The 23,009-nt window shown below is 39.4% G+C and overlaps 2 protein-coding genes across 4 annotated transcripts in view; one reads left to right on the top strand and one right to left on the bottom strand.

Moving 5' to 3' along the window:
* The window catches only part of LOC109368291, a 6,562-nt gene extending 2,799 nt beyond the window's left edge, over positions 1 to 3,763 (top strand). Inside the window, exon 2 of the transcript XR_002116189.1 lies at positions 617 to 3,763. The gene's annotated coding sequence lies outside the window, so the exon portion shown is untranslated. The remainder of the gene's footprint in view (positions 1 to 616) is intronic.
* The window catches only part of CPNE4 (copine 4), a 176,114-nt gene that overhangs the window by 53,268 nt on the left and 99,837 nt on the right, over positions 1 to 23,009 (bottom strand). The window lies entirely within an intron of this gene.

Below are 23,009 nucleotides of genomic sequence, written 5' to 3' on the forward strand. Positions count from 1 at the left end.
ATCCTGGCTTGGATCAGGAATGGTGTGCTGAGCAGGACTAGGGAAGGAATCCTGTCCCTGTACTCGGCATTGGTGAGGCTTCACCTTGAGTGCTGTGTTCTGTTTTGGGCACTCAGTACAGAACGGACAATGAAGTGCTGGAGCAGGCCCAAAGAAGGGCAACAAGCCTTGTGATGGGCTTGGAGAATATGCCCTATGAGGAGTGATTGAATGAACTGGGCTTTTTAGGCTGGGGAAGAGGAGGCTGAGGGGAGACCTTACTACTCTCTTCCAATACCTCAAAGGCGATTGCAGCAAGAGCGGCGCTGGTCTCTTCTCATTGCTGACAGGAAGAGGGGAAATGGCCTCAAGTTGTGCTGGGGGGGAGGTTAGGTTCTATATCAGGAAAATCTTCCTTACAGAAAGGGAGGTTGAGCACTGGAATAGGCTCCCCAGGCAGGGAGGTGGTTGAGTCACCATCTTTACATGTGTTTAAAAACCATTAGGATGTGGTGCTCAGGGACATGATTGAGAGGAGGGTTGTTAGAGTTAGGGTAGTATGGTTAGGTTGTGGTTGGACTCGATCATCTTTAAGGTCTTTTACAACCTGACCAATTCTATGATTCTATGATTCTAGGTTGTGCTGCAAAAACAGGTTGAGTGCCAGAAACCATCAGGCAAACGCAAATGTAAAACAAAGCATCTGGATGTGCAAGGAAGAAAGAGATCATTCCTTGCAATAGACGACCCTTTTGACACAGAAGACACTCAAGATATGGTCGCACTGCCAAAAAAAGTGATGAAGGAAGCAGAAGCAGAGCCTGCTCGGCACCGTGGCTCCTTGCCCACCAAATCCTAACAGCGGAACCGGCACAAGCAGCTGCAGGAGCCCCCCTCGCTGCCGACCATCCAGCCTGCCGTGCTGCAGGTGGACAGCCCTGCCAGAACATGCCACATGAGGCCCACTCCATTCGACAACAATGCGGGACCTCAGGCTTCTCACAGCCAACTGCTCTCTGATATTACGGACCTTCAAGTGTTTAACCCTGACAGACTTTGCAAGGCTCCTCATTTCACTATTAGCAAGGACCCTCCCTTTGACAGACTTTCCAGGATCTGCTGCATTCCTTTTAATCCTTTTAGATATTGATGTTAATAGTTTTATGTTGTTTCTTTATTGTAATGTTTGTTCTAGAGTTACTTCTTTAGCTATGTTTTCCAATGCCATTGTTTCTGCAAATAAAAGACACTGTTATGTATAAAAACGTCTTTCCTTCAGATAAGAAAGCTGAATTCTGGTTGGATGGATTCTCTCTTTCCAGGCCGTTTCTACAAAATTGTGCTGTTTCATTAAATGCACACACGATCCAGTCTAAGTCTGTTATTACTTGCAATTTCTTTCCTGCTTTAGGGAACGCATCCGCACACGGGCTTTGTTTCATGCAAAGCACGGGTTACACAGAACGTACTTCTTGTGGGTGATGGAAACAAAGTCACGTGGTTTGTTTGGCAGGGAGATAGCATTCGGTGAGGTACTCTGTTATCTTACTGTTGTTGTTCTCAATACAATAATTAAAAATAAGATTGCTGGATCAGATGATTTCAGTGATCTTTGCCTACCTTAATAATTCCATGATTCTTAAGGATTGTACGACCAGCAAGAAGTGGCCGGAGAAACCTCTCCAATGTGGGAGATGATGCTTCTGGGAAATGCACACCTGCAGGTTCAGGGTTCTGGCAGACAAGGGGAGCCTGACTAGCACTGAAGACTGAGGCGACAACACACAGACTGAGCATCTCAGCTTCTTCCATGTCCGAGGAAGCCAGTTCTCCATCCTCATTTGTCAGAGGGGGAACGCTCTCTTTGGCCTGCCTCGTCCTGCCCACGTCTTCTTGTTCTTTTTCTTTTTCACCTCCCTTGCCAAGTTCAGCTCCATCTGGGCTTCCAATCCTAACCTCTCTAATGCTCTCCTCTGCTGCTCAGCAGCAACTAGTAAAGCCAAATCCTGCTGGTAGTCATTCATGAATTCATGCACAAATATCAATATCTCAGTGACTTTAGCTGTGAGAATTTTATTTTACAGATACAGCTAAATAAAATTCATCTAGGCAAGACAAAGTACATAGCAGTAACTATAAGCCTTGATACATATCATTTTTAAAACGAGCCCAAAAGCAATATAGTAGGTTACAATATCAAAGAACAGAATCCTAAATTCAGTCTCATGGTTGCCCTAGCTAAAGCCTGCATACACTGACAGAATCAGAAGTCCTTACATCTTGATAGCAAACCGTTATTTTCCTTGTTTTTCTTCACAAGCAGAATGGCCTCAAGGCCATCTCTGCATTCACACAAGGAGCATTGCAGATCCACATGGGTGTGGGATGAAAGACTGGACTGGGTCAGTGGAGAGGCAGAGAAGTTCTCTGCTGAGAAAGGCAGGTGTGACCTGCATTACCAGTTGTGATGGGGCTCCAACGGTGCGGTACCAGGCTTAGGGACAGTGAGTTTTCTCAAGCCCCATCTGAGCCAGGCTCACTGCTTTACAACCCACTGCTGGTGATCGTACAACCTGAGAAAAAGACAGCTTTGCTGCTCAGACAGTTGTCAGACTGAAGCAAGTTGAAGTTTGCTTTGTTTAAAGGGCACCCTGAATTCACCCAGAAGGGAACTGAAGTTGCTGAATCTCAACTGGATCTTGAGAGTCAAGCATGCACTGGTATTGATTTTAGTAAAAAAGACTTGCATGTTCACTGGCTACACTCTCTGGCCCACCTTTTAATGTGTCTTCATTTACACTGAATAATACAAAGCAGGTATCTAAGCACTGTTGCCAATCCTTTTTCACTGAATCATCAAACCAGTGGTTTGTAAATGAACTCTGATGGTGTGGGACGCAAAAGAAAGCTTGAGGCATGGCCAAAAGTCCAAATTCTCTCAGGAAGAGCAAAAGGACAAAAGATCTTTCCTGAGAAAGACTACCTGACAAGAACTGAACTTCCATCAAGTGGGTTCTCACACATCATTAACAAACTGCAATCACAGCCAAAAGCTAATAAGTGACCTCTTCTGTACAAAATGCCTACGTGAGATGCCTTGACGTGGTGCACAAGAAGGTATTTAAGCTGTCTATCTAAGCCAGTTTACTGAACTTATAATGCTGTTAAGAGCTCAGGTACCTCAGTTCCCTTTTAGAAACAACACAGCTGGTGATATCAGTGAATAGATACCCCAGGATCACTCCAGGCAGTATACCAACACCCACATTATCATTTAGGTCCCCTCTTCTGTAATGATCACAGCCTTTTTCGAACTTTCAGCACCGTTCCACTTATCCTCAGAAAGAGATCTCGTTCGATGCAAGTGCAATTTCTCTGATTCATGCAGAAGATGTGCAGCAGCACTACAAAGGGCTGCTCATAGAGAAAGAATCCAAGCCTTCGTCATATTGCGCCAGATGTTAATCAGCTGAAATAGCTCACTGGTCAGCCACAAACCAGGCTCCTGGGCACTCTGTTGCTTTGCTGTTCTATTACCCAAAATTTTGTTTACTTTTCTTTATGTGGGGAATGTGAAAGAAAATTAAAACTTCTCCCGATCAAAAAGATATTTTCACCTAAGACATGTAGTTCCTTTTTAATTGGTTGGACGTCAGAGGCGAGATGGGGACAGAGGCAGGGAGAGGCATTCCTATGTGTGCTCATTTATAGACTGAATTTTATACAATAGTAGAAGGAAATAAGAAAGGGCTTCTGGTTCCGCTGGTGGTAGCATTACCTGGAACATAATTAAACGCTATAGCTATCACTCATAGCCTGAGTGAATTCTTTTGATGAAATCTTCATTAAAAATCATTACGTCCTAATTACAAATTAAAATAACAAGAAAGAAAAACAAGAAAAAGTAATTAAGTTCACAAAAAGAATAAAAAAAGCGTATCTGTTTCATAAAGTTTAAAGAAGCAGGTCCAGAGAAGGGCAACAAAGCTATTGAAGGGCTTGGAAAATCAGCCCTATGAGGAGAGGCTGAGGGAGCTGGGGCTGTTTAGTCTGGGGAAGAGGCGGCTGAGGGGAGACCTTATTACTCTCTTCCAGTACCTGAAATGTGCTTACAGTGAGAGCAGGGTAGGTCTCTTCTCACTGGTGACAGGACGAGGGGAACTGGCCTCAAGTTGCGCCAAGGTAAGATTAGGTTGCATGTTAGGAAACACTTCTTTCAGAAAAGGTGGTTAAACATTGGAATAGGCTCCCCAGGGAGGTGGTTGAGACACCGTCCCTGGATGTGTTTAAGAGCCATTTGGATGTGGTGCTCAGAGATATGATTTAGCAGAGGGTTGTTAGAGTTAGGGTATTATGGTTAGGCTGCGGTTGGACTTGATGATTCTTGTAGTCCCTTCCAACCTGAGCAATTCTATGATTCTGTGATTCTTCATTTTTTCTTTCTGTAAAATTTCTCGCTAATTTAAGTTTGTCAATTTCCATTGAAATTACTTTCTAAATTTTTCTTGAAAAAATGGATTTCTTAGATGAAGCCTGATCTAAAAAGATATTGTCTGTAAAGACTGTGCAAATGATCTAAGATCCTAGAGGCAACACTAAGTGAATGATATGTCAAAAATGTCCTAGCAAAATCAATATAAATTTGGAAAAAGTATACTTTTAGTAATGATGGCTACTTTTCAACATTTTTGAAAAAATAGCTATTTCACCCTGGAGAAAAACCTCACAAACTCTTTATGAATTTTTCAATGAACTTTACTTTTCAGGCTCTATCTTAATACTCTATTGGAGCAGAAAGAGAAGAAAAGACCCAAGGTGAATGGAGACCTCCAATAAAAGGTGCTTTGAAAAATTTTTGCTGGAAATATGTCTTATGAGTAAGGAAAAGTTCAACTGCTGATTTGCGCTTAGAATTTTAACTAGAGATGAGCAAAGTTAAATTACATTTAAAAAGCCAATCCAAACAGCCTGTTTGTTTCAAGCTTGAGGTTTGATAACTTCAGTTTTCAGAAAGCCAGCTGGTACTTTAATCTTTATACTGGCTTCATGTAAAAGGCAGCAAATGACAGTACTGTGCCAGTGCCATTTGCACAATTACAGCTGAGGGAGAAAGGGTACTCTGCAAATGCAATCCCTTACAGCTTCCTTTTTTCAGAGTTTCATGTTTAGCCACAGAAATTATTTGTTATTCTCTGAAAAATGTTTTGCACACATGAATAATTTTGCATTTCAATCATATATGAAAAATATTTCTAAAATACACTGGAACACAGAAGTTCTTATAAAAGCCTGTTCAGACAGACAAAACAAGGAGGGAAGCATCTTTGAAAGGCATTCAGAATGAAGACCAGACGTGGCAATCAAAGGATTATTTCCCTATGAAATATTTACAAGTTTTGTTTTGTTTTTAAGGCAGCCCTATGTGCTTTTCAAAACAAATCCTCCATAAATAATCCTTTTTCTCTAGGTAAACCGTGATGTATTATTTGGCTCTACCCTATTACTGGTCTCTTAAGCAGACAATTAATAATGTACTTACACTGTACGAAAGGTCTCATTAATTAAGGAGAGCTTCCATATATTTAATTCTAAACACTGTTAAATCGGTGCTCAGATAACTGATGGAAGAAGTCAGTCTTCTACCTACTGGTTACGAGTTCAATTTCAGAGAACAAAAACTTCTGTCTAATCCTACACAGGGGTGGAATATTGCTAACTGGAAAGATGGACATCATCACCCATGCCTACGTGGTCTTTCCTCCCTCCCTAAGGTATCTGCTGTGGCAGGGAGAGGGAACACTGCTTCAGGATCACTCAAGAAGCAGCATTGTACTTGACTGAACCAGCAGATCTGGTAAATAAGACCACCAAAGAATCCATCATGGTTATCCACACTTTCATTCCTTCAGCTTCCAGGCTGGAATTGAACTTTTTTTACTGAGAAGAGGAGGAAGGGTACATTTTAGGAAGAAAAAAATCTCTTGGATGGATGCAGGTGGAAATTTTTCAGATTTTATTTTTACCTAGTCTTCTCATCAAGCCTAGATATTGGTAATACTCTCACTACAAAGAGAATTTCTGAGAAAAATTTTACTGACACTGGAGCTACAGCAGCACAGGTTATTCTGGCTTGATTTCCTAGCCTTGGTACCTCCACGTGAGCAATAACTTTCTTCCACATTTTTAATTTTAGTTCACAAAATGTCATTTGGACTTTATTTACCATCCTTTAACTGCAGCCAACAGTGATGACCTGTGATTTGATGATAAGAAAAAAGTAATTTCCCAATTCAGTGTCTCCAACAGAGTAAGACATTTTTGTTTGATAATTAAATAGCAAAAATAATATTTTCTACCTCAGATATTGACATATGATCCAAACACAAACTTCATTTTTTAAGGTCTAGTCTCTGTGACATGACTCAAGTCAACAGAGTGGTGTTCCAAGTCTTATTATGAGAGTTAGACTGCGTTTTCACTGAGCAAAATATGTTCTGAAGGTTAGTTTTTAATAGGTTGGCAGTGAGCCTCATGACTAAACTGTATCTGGAGGTAGCTCACAGCCAGATCACGAAAATGTACTTCCTGAAAATAATCCATTTGATTTTCCCTCAGCGTGCCAGACACTGCAGATTACAGAATGCAAAGAAAAAAACACACCAAAAACTAGAAAATTCCCAGTCTTGCAAGCCTGATTTTATTTGTCCAGCTGTGCGTAAGCTCAGAGTCCAAAAATGACTGTTCATGTTGGCATGATTTGTGGTGGCATTACCTTGCCACCTAGATGGAGAGGTACAGCATGGGAACACCCTCAACCTAAAGCACTTGACTTGGGACAAAAGTTGGGTGGGTGAGAAAACCAAATGCCCACTTCTCCAGCAGTCTTATCCCAGCAGAAGGGCAAAAAGAGCCAAAAAGGCAGCAGCCCAAGCATCCAGAAGAGGATGAATATGAGCCTCTTAGCCTGATCTGGCTCCGATGCAGATGATCCCAGCTCTCACACTGCATGAAAAAGATTTATCGTGTGGTGTTACTTCAGTATCTACAGGATACCTTTGAAGGAAGAGAATTATGTTTGTTCATTAAATGCCTGCAGTACCTAACTAGGTTACAGGACCACAGTATATGAAAAGTGGTTTAATTCTGAACACAAATTACTGTGGGTGGCTTTTCCTTACACTTCTGTGAAAGGGGGAGGCAAAATCCTGAGGCAAAGTGACCTGTAGCATTTTGATAGTCACCCCAAGCTGCAGATTCTGTAAGGTGGTATAAGGCTACGAACACAAAATCATCTTTGGTTCATTCTTCAGGATCAAAAAAACAAATCTCAGAAAGGCCTCACAGAAAAGGTGAAAAAGTCTCAGAAAAAAAACCCAACGAAACATTCACTTGATCATCAAAGTGATTTTTCTGGAACAGTCTGTCTCAACAGGTTTATTATTTCTTGATAACAAAGTAAACTGTCTACTGAACCTCCCTGAAGTATATACACCCCATTTGGAATACTTCAAAGAAGGGCTTTTTATAGGAAGGTCTTTATCTGCTACCTATTTGTTCTCCCCCACTTGGGTTTGGGAAAAGCTATGTAAAATTTTCAGTACTAAAGCTAAAGCACTTTGTGTTATCTTATTTCTGTATTCAAGATGTCTCAAGGCTTAATTCTTCATTGCTCACATCACAAACCTGGGTTATACGTTGGAGAATAACTGAATTTGTTTTTTTCTTTCTGCTTTCTATGATATTCCTCAGTTTGGGTTTTTTCACCCAAGCTGTCCATCACTTAGTTTTCTCTTTTCAGTGGCTGTGCTTCTCCAATAATTGTAAATACATGTTTTTTCATGGCTCATTTCAGACTTCAGACTCTGAAGTTGGGCTCCAATGAGAACAGAGTGTGGCAGCAGAAATGAACCAATGCTTCTTGCAAGTCTCTCACTGGCCGAAATGTTTTTCAGAGTACTGTAGATAAAATATTTGAACTTAAAAAAATATAAATATATCTCCATTCTCGAAACTGAACTACTCAAAAAACTGGACTAATAGGGAAGAAAAAGCTCACACCCTACACCACTATGCTTGTGCAGCCTTTATGAAGGCAAGCTAGAAACAACTTTCAAAGTTACTTTCTTGATTATATTATTTTTGAGAACTATAGCTTCATTTCTGTTGAATTTGAATTAACTGATTCCCAACAGTAGACAAGCATAGCATTAGTTAAAATCCCAGCTTTGTTACAAGCATTTGTTAGGAGATGTTTCCTATTACCTTCAAAACGTGCCAGGATTTCATCAGTACCACAGTGCCTTGCTTCTTGACATAGGCAGTGGTAACAGATGTGCATCAAAAATTAATAGGATTGTACTGTTTTCAGATACTTTGCCTATTGACACAGATGGAGACTTGAGACAACACTAACAGCTTCCTCTTCCATGGTTAATGGCAAGTGATTCAACATTCCTTTTCACAAGCTACCATAAATACAACACCCAAGACAACAGTCAAAACACAAAGAAAAACAATGCTTTTTTGGATCTATGATCACGTGAAGTCTGGTTTCAAAAATTATCTACCTTGGAGAGAAGAGAGAAAGGAAGGTAAATCCACGGTTTTCTACTAAGAGTGGCAGGTCCTCTGATACTACATCAGATGAGTGAGTCACGTGTTATTGACAGCAGCAATACACAACTTGCCTGAGCGTACTTCACTTCTTGCCAAATGAAAAAAGGGACCTTTTACAGAACTGCTATTATCACATCCACCTCTCTATAGCTCATGGGATTTGTGCACGCTGGCAGGGTCTCAAGCAATGATGAGAAACCTCACAACTGGATATTGTCTATTCTTGACAGATCACAGTAGCTAAGAAGCAGGGTCATTTCAAAACCAATTAGTTATAAAATGTAGCTTCTTGACTACCCTTTTTTGCAAGGGTGTCTAGGAGCCCCAGACACAGACCTTACACACTATTTAGTGTGTACAAATGCACCCTAGATATATTCCCCTGAAACACAGAAATGTGCTAAAAAAAAGTTGCATCGTTTGAGGGATGACTTACAATTAGATTTTTAATGACTGCAGGTTTCAGTAGTGACAAGAAGATAAACAACTACTTTGCAGGAACACTTATGCAACAAAATCCTCAGGATACACAGAAGAAACTGCAGAGTTACTAAACAGGTTCAGTATGGACATGAATGCAAACTTAGATTTGCACGCTGGCCTATAAGTAACGTCTGTGTAGTTGTATTGCCTACATATTAGACACCACAATTTCTTTATATTAAGGGTAAAGAACTCTGTATTAATTACAACATTCCTATTTTCTCATTCAAAACAACAGTAGTAACATAATAAGCAACCCAGAAATTGAATAATAATTTCTAAGTAGTCTGCTTGTGTTTGTGAAGATATAGTTGTCTAACAGATGAGACTGCAGTCTGTAGCATCTTTAAAGCTAAGACAAAAACAAAAAAAGTGGCTGTCTATCTGCATCAACAAGATTCTACTTTTTGAGCCTATGCCTTAGTCCAAACAGGCCATACCATAATGTATCATTTTTTAGCAGTTAATAAACACAAAAACAATAGCAAAACCTAACAGCAAAAACTTATTTGCAAACACTGTTCTGGGGCTCCTTTAGTGCTTCATCAGTGAGCTTAGGAATACTTCTCATGTAGTTTTCTCCAAGAGTATCCATCCTCAATCTTCAAGCTGTCCTGTCCTTAAGCAAAAAACAAAATCTCTTTCAAAAGCAGAGCTGATAAATTCGCTTACTGACATGGTAGTACCTTCCCCTGTTATCAACACGTATCTGAGGTTCATGCTCACCCAGCAAACAGATCCCTGCTGACCAAAAAGGCAATGCTCATCACCAATGCTCTCTGATATACCTACTGGAGAAGCTGCAGGCACATGAGTGAAATTTATCACAATTCATGTGCGATCAACAATCTCTCAGACAGAACAGGACTCCATCCAGTTCCAAGTGTTTATTCTTGGTTCCTAAAAGCCTCAAATTAGCTTTATTTTGTGCACTGAAAGTCAGCAGATAAAATTCAACCATTGTTTTACATCTAGAGCAGGAAAGGAAGTTGATGACAGTTGGCAGAAAGAGAACAAAATGTTCTTCCCCATCAGAGCAGCACAAATCTGTCCCCAAACACTACTTGCAATAATGAGGACTGTTTATACAAAGTGACTGATTACACTGTTCTTACTGTTGTCAATCAGTGAGGGAATTAATTACACATGTCTCTTGGATGTCATTGCAAGAGAATGACCTGGCAAACAGCACTGGTTTAATGGCCCTGAACTGGTCACTCTATTCAGTGGATGAAACAGCCTAGAGGTGGATCTTCCCCATTTTGGATAATTTATAAAATAAAGACTGGCAGAGGGTTCAAACACAAAGTTTTTACTATAATCTGGACAAGAAATCAATTAATAAGTGCAAAGCAATTCTGAATGTTTACTAGAATGATATTCTAAAGCATATTTCCTGAGGAAAATAAAAAAACTGAAATAGTCAGATTTCTAGATTAAATAGAGAACCATGGCATAAGCCACTATAACTGAAATAGCTAAAATAGAGAGGTTGAGGTTAAAGGTTAAACCTAAGTTTATCTTAAGGGTGAAAGCCTGGGAGAATAAAGGTCTTCTCATATTCACTCACATGCAGGATCTTAAAAAAATTCATTCTCATGAAACTTTTCCTGAACAATTTGCATTTATCACAGCAGTCATCATTGGTTATAAGGGGACTCATTTCAGGTTTCGGATTTTTTTTTGTTTGTTTCATTTCAGGTTTTTTTTTTTGTGTTGTTGTTGTTCCGAAATTCAGTTATTGCTCTCATACAAACACACAGGTACTTCAAGGTGAATCCTCAGTACATCTCCAGTTAATTCTTGCACAGATTATGAATTTAAGAAAAGCCCCCAGCCTCTTTTAGTACTGCTCTTAAGTTTATTTTCTGGACAGAGTTTTGTTTTTTGTCCTCTGTCAAGTTTAGTGTTGAATTAATCTCCTTCACGGACACTGAAAGCATCTCAAATGCAGAATCTAAGCCACTGCATTGCCACAAGCTCCCTCAGCAACACATCATCAAAGACTTCCAGTAAGACTTATATTAAGATCACAACATGGCATCTGGATCTTTCAGAAGAGATTATATGCTAGCTAAATAGCAGATATTTTCCTGTTTCTTGGAAGCTTACAAGCTAAAAGCATGGAACAGACGGTAACAGTCTTGATACGCAGGATAGCTTTCACATAATTATTCAGATTGCTGTTTTTTTGTACGCACAGAGTAATGTAATTTCTGTTTTTTTCTTCCTGTTTTAGGTAGAAAACAGATTATACTTACTGCCTGCCTAAAAGTAAGCAGACTTCCTTTGTCTGTTTGTTTTCATCTTGTATCCATTCAAGTGTTTTACAAATACTTCCTATAATTAAGAGTTCTCACTAACTACTCCTAACTCTCTTGGTTTGTCTCTTCCCATAAGGCGGCTTTCGACAAGGCTACATGGAAACTTGAGAATAAGCTCATAGGGAGAACTGGCACATGGACAGGGAGTTCCTGTGTTTCCAATCACTACTCCTGTTTCCAGCATCTTTTGATAATTGGGAAGGAGCAGCCTGGAAACCAACCCACGGTGCCCAGCACCACAATTATGCTACACAACTAGCAGACCTGAAGGTTTTAGCATAGCATAGCACAGCACAGCTCAGCCAGACAGAACATCAGGTCCAGCTGCCTGACCACGCCAGTGCTAACCAAAAGCTAAGGCATGTTATTGAGGACGTTGTCCAAATGCCTCTTGAGCACTAAAAGGCACAGAACATCAACCACTTCTTCAGGAATTTCCAGTATTTGATCACCTTCATGGTAAATGTCTCCTAACACCCACTGTGACCCTCCCTTGGCACAGCTCTGTGCCATTCCCATTCTGCCAGGAGATCCGAGCACCTCTCTCTGCTTCCCCACCTCAGGGAGCTGCAGTGAGGTCACCTCTTAATGTCCTCTTCTCCTGGGCAACCCAAGCATCCTCAGTCTCTCAGCAGCCTCTTTTGGAAGAACATTTTTGTAAAGACAGGAACATGGAGAGAATGGGGAAAAAGCTTGGTAGCAAACAGGCTGAGGAAAGCAGAATCACTGAGGGTGAAATGATATAGAAAAGGAGATGAAATCCTGAGTGGTGAGATAACAGGGATTTATACAGCACTGAGTTACGACATATCTTCCTGGTGGAGTGGATGGGACATTGTGGAATATGTGTAGGTGACTCTGAAAGTAATGCTTCCATTTATTCCAATGGAAACTATAACAAAGAGCACAAAAACACTATTTGATAGAGCGAATTCTCAGCTACAAAACACTATTCCTCAACATAGGCACCACCATTAGCTGTGCATTTTCACCAGTGATGAACAAGAGTCATATCAGATGAAGTACATTCTCTCACACATGATTTTGGCATAAGATGCTATATGGTACACTACGGCTGGCACTGCTGTTACTTGACTGATCAGTGACAGAGTTTGTGAGCACAAAGGCCACTTTCCAGATTCAGGAGAAAACTCAGCTACAACTTCAAGTGCTAGTGCTGTAGCTGGAACATGTCAAAACACTCCTTTAAAGGCCAAGAGAGGTGACCCTATTCACTGGCCTGATTCCAACATGAGCAATTACATTTCTAACATCTCCACAACCCCTGTAAGTCAGCCTGCAGCAGCATTATTTGTTGCTTTCTGCCGTGGGCTGTCACAGAGCATTTCTGCAAGCCCTTGAGGAGATGCCACTTTCACCTAAAGGTGGGTGCCCACCAGCCATAAGTGATACCTTGCAAGACTTCCTAATTACCATGTTGAATAGCCAAAGTCCTTCACTGCATATGGTCCTATCTACATTTCTCATGAGTTGAATTAAATCTAGGTGTACTTGAAGATTACTAGGCTATAAAGAGCAACTTAAAATACTTCCATGGTCAAATGGCACAGAAGAATAAAATGGAGACGTTGTACATACCTGCTTATTTTCTATGCCCTTCTTCCCACTTCACATCACTAACCAGGCTATGCAGGAACTACCAGATAAACAAAAGGAAGTGGTTGCCTGCCTGTGAAATTTCTCTAAAATAAACACTGTATGTTTCAGTTTGCCTGCTCTCAAGTTAAAACTACCCATTAACACACCTCAGACAGAATAATACTGCAAGACAGAATAGGAGAAAAATCGTTTATTTATTACTCTGGCATACATTATAGTGTATCAAACTAGCAAAATGCTGGGTTTAGCAGAGTCCTCAGTTGACCTGAGACAGGAATGAAATCACTGAATCATAAAATCACCAAGACTGGAAAAAACCTCCAAGACTGTTTAATCCAACCATCCACCTACCACCAATATCTCCCCACTAAACCTTGTCCCTTAGTTCAACACGTAAACATTTCTTGAACACCTGCAGGGACGGTGACTCTACCATCTTCCTAGGCAGCCTGTGCTACTGCCTCAGCACTCTACAGTATTTCCTAATATCCAACCTGAACCTCCCCAGGTGCAACTGGAGGCCATTCCCTCTAGTGCTATTGCTAGTTAAGCAGAAGCCGACCTCCCCCTCAGCACAGGCTCCTTTCAGGCAGTTGTAGAGAACAATCTTGTCTCCCCTGAGCCTCCTCTTCTCCAGACTGAACAATCCCAGCTCCCTCAGCTGCTCCTCATAATATCTGTGCACCAGAAATGCAGCATTTCAGGAAAAAGAAAACTTCAGCAAAGAGAGCAGCTTGCTGCTCAAAAACAAGACTTAAGAAAGCTAAGCTCTGTTTTCGTAATCCAAATAAATAGCTGGAAGTCACAGTGCTTAGCTTGCTAAGTATCCTCTCTGAATAAACAATCTGTTACTTAGGTTGCTTAAATGACCAAAATTACAGAACAAATAATTGGAGGTGAATAAAAAGAGGCCTCGTTAAAACTGAGCTGATAATTCATTTTGTAATGTCAACATTTTGTCAGATTAATGTGTGATTTCCTTTACATTCAAGAAAATGATGTAGGTATGGACATTCTTTCATTACTCTGCTATGTGTTATAAAACTATCATTAAAATAATTAGTAATGGAAGAAGAAAGTGAATCAAACATTTAATTTCATGTAATTATAACCCCTATTTCTTTCTAATATGGGTGATTTATCTCACTATGATTAAAGGACATGAGGACATTTAAATAAAACAAGTATCTGTATCAATAGGGTAGCTATTAAACAGCCACCACATTTCAATAAAACAAAAGACCCTACACAGAGAAGAATATTCAGGCAGAATAAAAGGATTCGTCTAGCAAGTCAGCAGATATTCTCTGAAGACTACCCACAAAGAAAAGCAATTGGGAAAAAAAAAAAAAGAGAAATAAATTCTGAGTTCATCATACTAAACTACCACAACTGGAACTAAGAAGATTTTTTAGTATTTTCTCTGCTTCATCATGATCTTTTCTCCCAATTTCTCAAACCATGTAATATGTTTCCACATTGTCTCTGCATGTGTTATCACTTTTCAGAGAGATATTCTCCTACATATATGTAAAGCACAAATTACACTCTTTAACAACAGTGAAAAGAAGAAAGAAAAACCACTGAAAACCATGCTAAGCTCCACATTAAAGTCGTAATAGTAAAGAATTCCTAACAGAATATTCAGTAGTTGAACAGCCCTTGGCACACAGAGAGTGATGTTTTCCCACTAAAAAAAAAAAAAAAGACAAAAAAAGCCCACAGACAGATGAGAAGTACACAAAAGAAAGACAGAAATCAATCATTCCAATCATATTCCATCAATAAGAACAAAAAAATCTCTCAGGTTCAAACATAGTTTAGCCAGAGCCCAGCTTTTCTATATTTCTGTTGAAATGCGCAGAGACTGAAATCTGCAATGAAGTGTGCCAGCACACTCAATGTCAGAGAGCTGCAGAGAGTAATGCTACTGAGTTTTATCAGATGCTTCTGACAACAGTTCAGATTTTGGTGTCATTAACTTCATTTTCAAAGCAAAGTGTGAGAAAATTAAGCTCTTGCTATGGTAACAAAAATAAAACAGGCTTCTCAAAACGTGGTGGCTTCTACAAATGACTGCTTATTGTCATCCTTCATGTTGCTGTGCTCAATGCTTTCATTACTATGAACCACATCATCTGAAGCCACTTGTATAAGGCTCTGGACTGCAGGTGGCACCATTATGTCATTATGAAATGGAACAACATTAGTCTTGAGACAAGTAGGCAGCACAGAGGAGTCTAACCTACTTAGCACTGTACTCTATGCAACTATGAATATAAAGCATGCAATATAACACCAATCATATCTAGCAAAAACAATTCTCTCTAAGGCAAAGATTAGGAGGCATCATCTGATGCAGTCTGTCAAGACTGGCAGAAGTAAATGGAGCTGTATCAGTTACACCAACTGAGAACTGGTCTCACTGACCTTCAACAGTATTTGCACGGGGCCATTGGAAGAAACATCTGGGAAAAAAACTTGCAAGCAGTTTGCAAGTGTGAGGTCTCTGTCTTGAAAAAACTGGCCAGAAGTAAAGCAAATGACATCTCTCCACAGTACAGTCAGTTCTATTATGGATTGTGACAAAACAATGACGGTTCCACGTTTCACAAAAGAAGTAAACCGTCTACCAGGAACCCCTCCTGTACACAACCACCATCTTCCCCAACACGACCCTATCCTAATAGGTGAAGATTACGAGATTGTGATAGCAGGAACAAGGATATCAATTTTGTACCATTCTGCAACAGAGCTACTTGGAAAAAGAGGGAGCTAACACCACACACTTTCTTTTGTGCTATGAAATATACGTTTAACTTACGTCTAAATCTGAATCACATAACAAAGTTCGCTAACCATAGCAGCTCTGCAGTCAGTTTATACTTTTCTACACTTTTCACTTGCACACAGAGAAACATTTCTAATTTGTGATGACTCCACTGTGTACAGAAACACAAGATTCCCAGGAGACTTCGAGTTTCTGTGGAATGCTCGGAAGAGGCACCAAGACAGGTGCAAGCCAGACAATCAGCACACAAGGGGTACAGCACACAAAGCATTCACATCCACTGAAAGTACACCAGCAAGCCAGCAATTACCTTCAGTATCTTTCAATTTTCTACAGTATCACTGGGAGCATTTTTGTAAGTAATAGCTGTCAGTCTATCTGTAAGCTAGCCCCTACCTACCAGTTTGATCAATTATTCCATGGCTATGTAAGTTCTCCCAGAGAGACCTCCTTTGACTGTAGTAAAAAAGAGTCTTGCCAAGCAGTCAGTCAGTTAACGTCAAGATATTAAGGTGAAGCTGAGTAGTCTGTAGGGACTCAAAACTGAAAAGATGAAATCCAGGGTAAAATCTCTCAGGAAATATAGAAGAGAGATAGGTAAGCAATCTATTGTATGAACAGGTCTGAGAGTACTTAAGGCCTGTAGAAACCTCTGTTCCAGACAAGGCCACACTGTACAGGATTGAAATTTCTGTTTCTTGGTCATATACTTTTTTCCTAACTGTGCACACAGTGCTGTTAGGGTGAATTCCAGTAGTGTATGAAGAGGTGGCATAGATGTTAATGGAGACTCAAATAATTGAAAACACGTCTCAAATAGAAACTGGAATGCTCATTCTGATGACATAGTCATTTCAGCATTGCATAATGCAAGCATGAGGTGAAATTAAATATGAAATTTGCAGAAAAATGTCAACTTATTATCTGTAAGTCTCAATGTATTACTGCTGCATTTAGTTGGAAAATTTATGTACAAATGTTTTGTATTCAGAAATGACCTGTAGGCACCTGGGCACATGATGCAGTGTCTGAAACTTGCAGAATAACTGGGGTTAATTTCTGTGCCATTTTACTCATCTGCTAAAAGAAAATAATACAATCTGTCTGAGTCCTTTCCAGATATGCTTAAGTCTACAAGAAGTAGCTGTTGCCCCTTTTGAAGGGAAACATGTTTCCCTTTTAATTAATTTTAAGCATTACAGACTCCTTGTGTAGTATTTCAATTCCCCACCTTCATCAGTGAAGGCTCTAAGATCCCGCTTGATACATCTGTCTTTTATGGCACTTGTAAATACTAAACTTTTTCCTAATGACAGCATGTGGGAAAAGGTTTCTGTTTCCCTGGAGGACTTCTGGAGTCACAGAAGACTCCTTCATCTGTATTAGGACAAACATAAGACTGCTCACGTTTCTCTTATGAATTGAGGGAATAGAAGTAGTGCTTCAGCCTTGTATGTATAGCACTTTTTGCTGTGACTTCCTGCTCCATCTTCTCCTCTTTTCAGTAACAGACTTTAGCTCCTGTATTGATGGATATTTGAGGCTTTTGCTTGGCGCTTCTCTTATTATTCTCTGTAGGAGCTGTTTTGCCTTTGCATACATCTTTAAATGTTTATTAAGGTGAAGTTTTGAACCTGAATTTCCCACATCAAAGGAGAGCATTTAAGTATCGAATGATAGCATCAGCCTCTCTCTTGTTCACTCCCTCTAATCCAATTATACAGTGTAGATCTGCTTCAATAGAAAAGAATGGTAAAATAAGCTCGTAATTAGCCAATGACATGTATTCAAATGGGTTTTCCACATCTCATCGAGATGTTCTCTCTCGCAGTGCTAATCATTCTCCATCTTTCTCATTCTAACTAAAAATTCCAATCCTGCCAGAAATAGTTCTCAAGGACAGCTTTTGTCAAAATAGGTGTATTACCATGATTTTTCAGACACAGTTAAGCCAGTCTCTTTCAATGAACAATCATCTACAAAAAAACATCTATTTCTGTTTAACAGGTACCTTACAGCCCTGCTACTGAATATCAAGAAGTACAGCAGCAGTGCTCCTTTGTTCTAGCACTGATCCATTATGTGATCTCTGTCATATTGTTTAGGTACATATTATCACCCTTTCTATCCCCTGGCAACAGAAAAAACACCAGACTTAATGTTCACCTGCTTGCCTATGCTGCCTCTCAATTAAATGTCTCTGTGTTTAACCAGAAGCGCACTGCCATTTGCTCCAGGTATCATAATACTTTTATGTTTGACAACCCAGAGTCTTGCAAGTGTACCTCAACTTACAAAATACAAAACAGTTTAGTTCTTGCACAGACAAGAAAAAGTTTGAAAACTTGAGCAGAAAGTAATAAATAATTGTATAATCAATGAATATATGGATGTTATAATTAAGAAATATACAAGAAAGTTAGGTTAAACAGGTTATAGGTTATCCTGCTAAAGAAGAACGGATAGAAAGCTTACCCTTGTCCTCAAATCACCAAGAAGACCCCAAGGGGAGAGATCTCCAGAAAGAGATCCTTCCCTAGTAGCAGTCAGCCCTTAAATGGGGTCTAGGAGAGAGGCAGCCAGGCTCCACCCCTTCCGGTAGCACAGGAGAATCGTCTTCACCTGTGCTCCCAGGTCTGACTCAGTGCTTGCCTCAGGTGATCAATCAGTGGTTCAGGCATGATTCAGCAGTTCCCATTACAATAATATACAAAATATAATACTTTTATTTCAGTTTTGTGGCTTCCTGAGATCAGATTTCATTATTTTGAACAGTGGTGCTTGGTAGTATTATATGAGGTAATGAAAGAGTTGGGGCTGTACTTTCTCTAGATCCAGGATGTTATAAATTCTCTTCACATCACAAATGTATAAAATAATTCACTGTAAAGTGTTTTGAAATCCTTGAAAGAAATGTCCTGAATACATTCAGAATATTAAATTTATTAACTAAATGTGTTAAGGAAAGATATTAGTTCTACCCGTTGAAACTAAAATAAAGAAATAACCTTTAATAAACACATGAGAAAGCAGGAAAGAAGAGAAATAGTTCTTTCAGTGATTATGTCTCTAATCTTTCATCCACATACATAAAAATGGCTGTTTATTACCAGGAGATAGCAGCTGAAGTAATAAAATCAAAAGCTGTTAACAGAAGTGTCTTTTAGTGATATGCTCACACTGTGTTAGAAGATTTGGCCTTTGTGAGAGACTGAAAAATACTATAGGAATTAAGCACAACAATTAATTGGTCCCTACCACGAGCAGCAATACCTGCCTCTGTTTTTTAAAATCAAACAAATCAATTGACTTAACTGTCAAATTACTACAGTGATGGTCTAGATTTATATCTAGACAGGATAATAATAAAGGTGAGATACAATAAATAACTCCAAAAACCACAATCTTTCATCTACAATTTGTGATTTTGATTTCTCCAGCTTATGGTTCTTCAAGAGATCTTCAGGAATTTCCCAAGAATTTACCTTTTGAAAATTCACTTATTTATAGATTTCCTATGGTCAGATGCACAAAAATATTTGGCTTTTTAGAAAATTTTCATCAAAAGTCTCCAAAGTATTTCATTTAAAAGTACTTGAGTCGGATTGAGGTCAATGGTTTCAGCTAACTGCCACCTTAGAGACAGGGATAGGAAATAAAAATATCCTTCAGATTTGTTCTCTAGATGCATATATTCATCTAGGAGAAATACTGCTAACAAAATCATTTGAATTCAAAATGTTAAGGTCCCTTCCAGTCTAAGTTATTCCACAATTTTTTGATAATCTGTGGGTATCTCTTCTGAAATATTAGCAGAAGGCCAAGTATTTACGTTAATTTTTTCCAAGTTTCCTGAAACTCAGAGAGGACTATTATCCAGTGCCTCAGTACAGACTCAGGCTTGAAGAATGCCTGCAATCAAAATCCAGCTCAGAAAGCCTTTTTCTGGCATATGTCACTTCACTGGTATATGCTTATTTCTGGGCTGTTTTAAACTAAAAAAGGTAATGTTTTAGGGTAGATATATGGAAGATACTCTTCACTGTGAGGGTGGTGAGGCACTCATACAGGTTGCCCAGAGAAACTGTGGGTTCTCCATCCCTGGAGGTGTTCAAGACCAGGCTGGATGGGGCTTTGGGCAATCTGATCAAATGGGAGTGTCCCTGCCCAGAGCAGGGAGGTCGGAAACAGGTGGTCTTCAAGGTCTCTCTCAAACCAAACCATTCTTTGATTATATAATTCTCCTGTTTGGATAAGTGATTGTCCTGCTTCAGCTATCAGCGTGCAGAAAAAAAAAGGAAAAACAAACAAGTTATACTCAGATTTGTACTTGCTTTGTACAGAACAGACTTGATACAAAACTCAATGTAATGTAGGCACAAGGTCAATTACAGATATTAAAATGAAGTTACTATTCACAGGTCAGGATTCATCTGTCTTTCATTATGTGAAATGTAATAAGTCATCCCTGACCACTGTGAAATGGATAGAACAATTGAGCTCCTTTTTGGAAATCACTAAGGAACAATGGAGACTGCAGATAAGAATCAGACTCGTGTCATGTCTCAGAAAAACTGCTTTGACAAAAGGAGTCTCACTGAAATTCCTCTGGAAGGCATTTCATGAGATAAGTATCTATACAGAAGAGGGATAACAGATAAGATGATGTGAGAAGAAGCACAGGAAAGCCAAAAACAATGCCACAAAATCAGAAAGTATGAGTAAAGAAACTGCTATTTCTTAACTGTTGTGTTCAGGGTCACAAGTCTTTGTGTATTTTCTTTCAAATATAAACAAAGAAAGAAATAAAGTAAATGCTATTCATCAGAAACACTTCTGAGTTCTGAAACAAATACCCTTCTCTGAGACGTTAAAGTATAGCAATCACAATGCACTGGAGATGGGTCAAAACCCAGAAAGAAGCAGAAAAAAAGTTAGCATTTTATTTCAGAGGAATTTTCTATCTGGGACAGAGGGGAAAGAAAACACACCGACTGGCCTTTTTCCAGCTACCTCTTTTTCAATATATAAGAAGTCTGGAGCAGAAAAGGCACTAAAGAATTACTTGCATAGCAATTCCACATGAAAAAATTGATTCTCAAGGAGGAGAAACTTCGGGCAGCTTGTTCAGCCTTTAGGAAATCTGACTGGAGTATAAAAGAAGCCATGTATTAAGCTGTTTGTATAAACTTCAAACACAGTTAATTTCAAAATAACAGTCTGTTATTCACGTTCACTGAATGAAAGAATTTCTGCTTGTTCATGGTTATTTTTCTCCGTTGTAAGAAATAACAGTAAACAGAATATGCAGTTGCTTCTTGCAGTGCTACAACACTCATTTTAATATCAGTCTCCTGCAGATAAAAACAGTATTTTTATCACAAAATCAATGGCAGTATATCTTCTTCAGTCCTACTCCAAACTTTCAAGGTATTTTGAGATTTCCACAATATACTTGAGATACTTCATCTAAAAAATATACCAGGGAGGTAACTAAAATGACTTATCAGTGGTCCGCTATCCTATACAACAGCAGGAAAATGCGATCTTGTTCAAAACGGATTTCTCCCACATTTGCTTTTCTACAAACTGTGAGGGTGCATCAAGCACCTCAGCAAAGACACTTACTATGCAGAGCCTGTCTGTCAGCCACATCAGCCTGAGCTCACGGTTTCCAGCCTCCTTGCACAGAACAGAGCTGTAGGGAACGCTGCTCTCACTGGCAGCTGCAAAACACAGCGAACAAGCTTCTCTTTGATCCAAAGCAATTACAAAACAAAACAGAAAAAAACACCAACAAGTCAAAAAACACTGAAGGTCACTGGTTTTCGTTTCCCAGTTTTTTTAAACTGAAAGGAAAAGAGGGAAGGGAAATAAGTGTTATCTATGAAATGCTGTCTGGAATAGCAAAAATTAGCATTTGTTTTCAAATGCACTTAAGTGACGAAACTGGCAAATGGATTCAGCAGAACCAAACAGAAGGTTTTTGTGAAAAACACTGCATGAAGATCCTGACAAACTCTGCTTGAAGCCACATATTTATGTAGCCTTTAGGAGATGTTAACCATAAGATAGAATGAGCAGAGGTATAGCTGAAAAAGTGCAAACACACTGCTATCTTGAGGCCCTCCTTCAGCATAGTGTTGGCATAAATAGGTCATTCTCTGAGTCCTCTTGTGGAATTGCTACTGCAGGGCTCTGCTGCAGACTTGCACAGATACGTCTCTTTACAGCACATCAGATGGAAGTATACAACTAAAAGTCACAAAAAGATCCTGCATCACTTGTGAATTTTGTGTATCCTTAAAGATACAGGAAAACATTTCTGAAAAAGTGACTGATAAATCTGGATGTTTCTAAGGAGTGAGACTTGCACAGTGCTGATACTGTAACAGTGGATATCCTATAAGCAGTATGAAGTGACAGAGAAATATGGAAGGTGAAGGAAGGAGGTCAGAGAATACTTTTTTTTCTTAGCAGCCATTAACGAAATAACAGTTACTAGAAGTTTATCATTTCATTTCTCTCAGATCTGGCAAACAAATAAGTAGGCAAAGCTTTCTGTACTAAAAATACACCTGTGTTTTGCAGAACTCACTGGAATCTGTAGCACTGTGAAAGTTCACTGCAATCTGCACCTGCAGTTGGGGGAAACATCCTGCATCTAACACATCACAAGCAGAACTGATTCTCAGACCAGCCTCTGCAAATGCCACAAATATTATGTACACATATACAAATATGTGTATATATGTACCACAGGCAAATCTATGCATGCATTTTATGAAGACTGCTATAATGTAATATAGTGTGGTGAAAATACATGGTTATAAAGAAAACCCACCCTCTTGCCTTAAAAGAAGAGCTTGTCTATACATGACTGAGAAAGGAGTATCTTCCTTTGGTTTATTTTCCCTTCCCTGAACTTCATCTTTTACCTCTTCAGCTTATCTCAATATCTATCCTACAATTGATCTATGACTTGATGATAGCAAGCATACTGCTGTTCCCACCACAATGAGTTACACAGTGGAGATCAGGATGATGTGCTGCTTTCTATATGAAGGCAGGAAATTAACAGCCAAAGAAATCAGCACGAGGAGCTGTATATTGGCTGAAGGGTAGATTAGCCCCTTATTCCTGTATCATTAAAGATCAAAGGAGAGAACTCAAATGTCAACAACTTTACAAGTACA

This window comes from Meleagris gallopavo, chromosome 6 (assembly GCF_000146605.3).
Source record: "Meleagris gallopavo isolate NT-WF06-2002-E0010 breed Aviagen turkey brand Nicholas breeding stock chromosome 6, Turkey_5.1, whole genome shotgun sequence".
Classification (NCBI taxonomy): domain Eukaryota; kingdom Metazoa; phylum Chordata; class Aves; order Galliformes; family Phasianidae; genus Meleagris; species Meleagris gallopavo.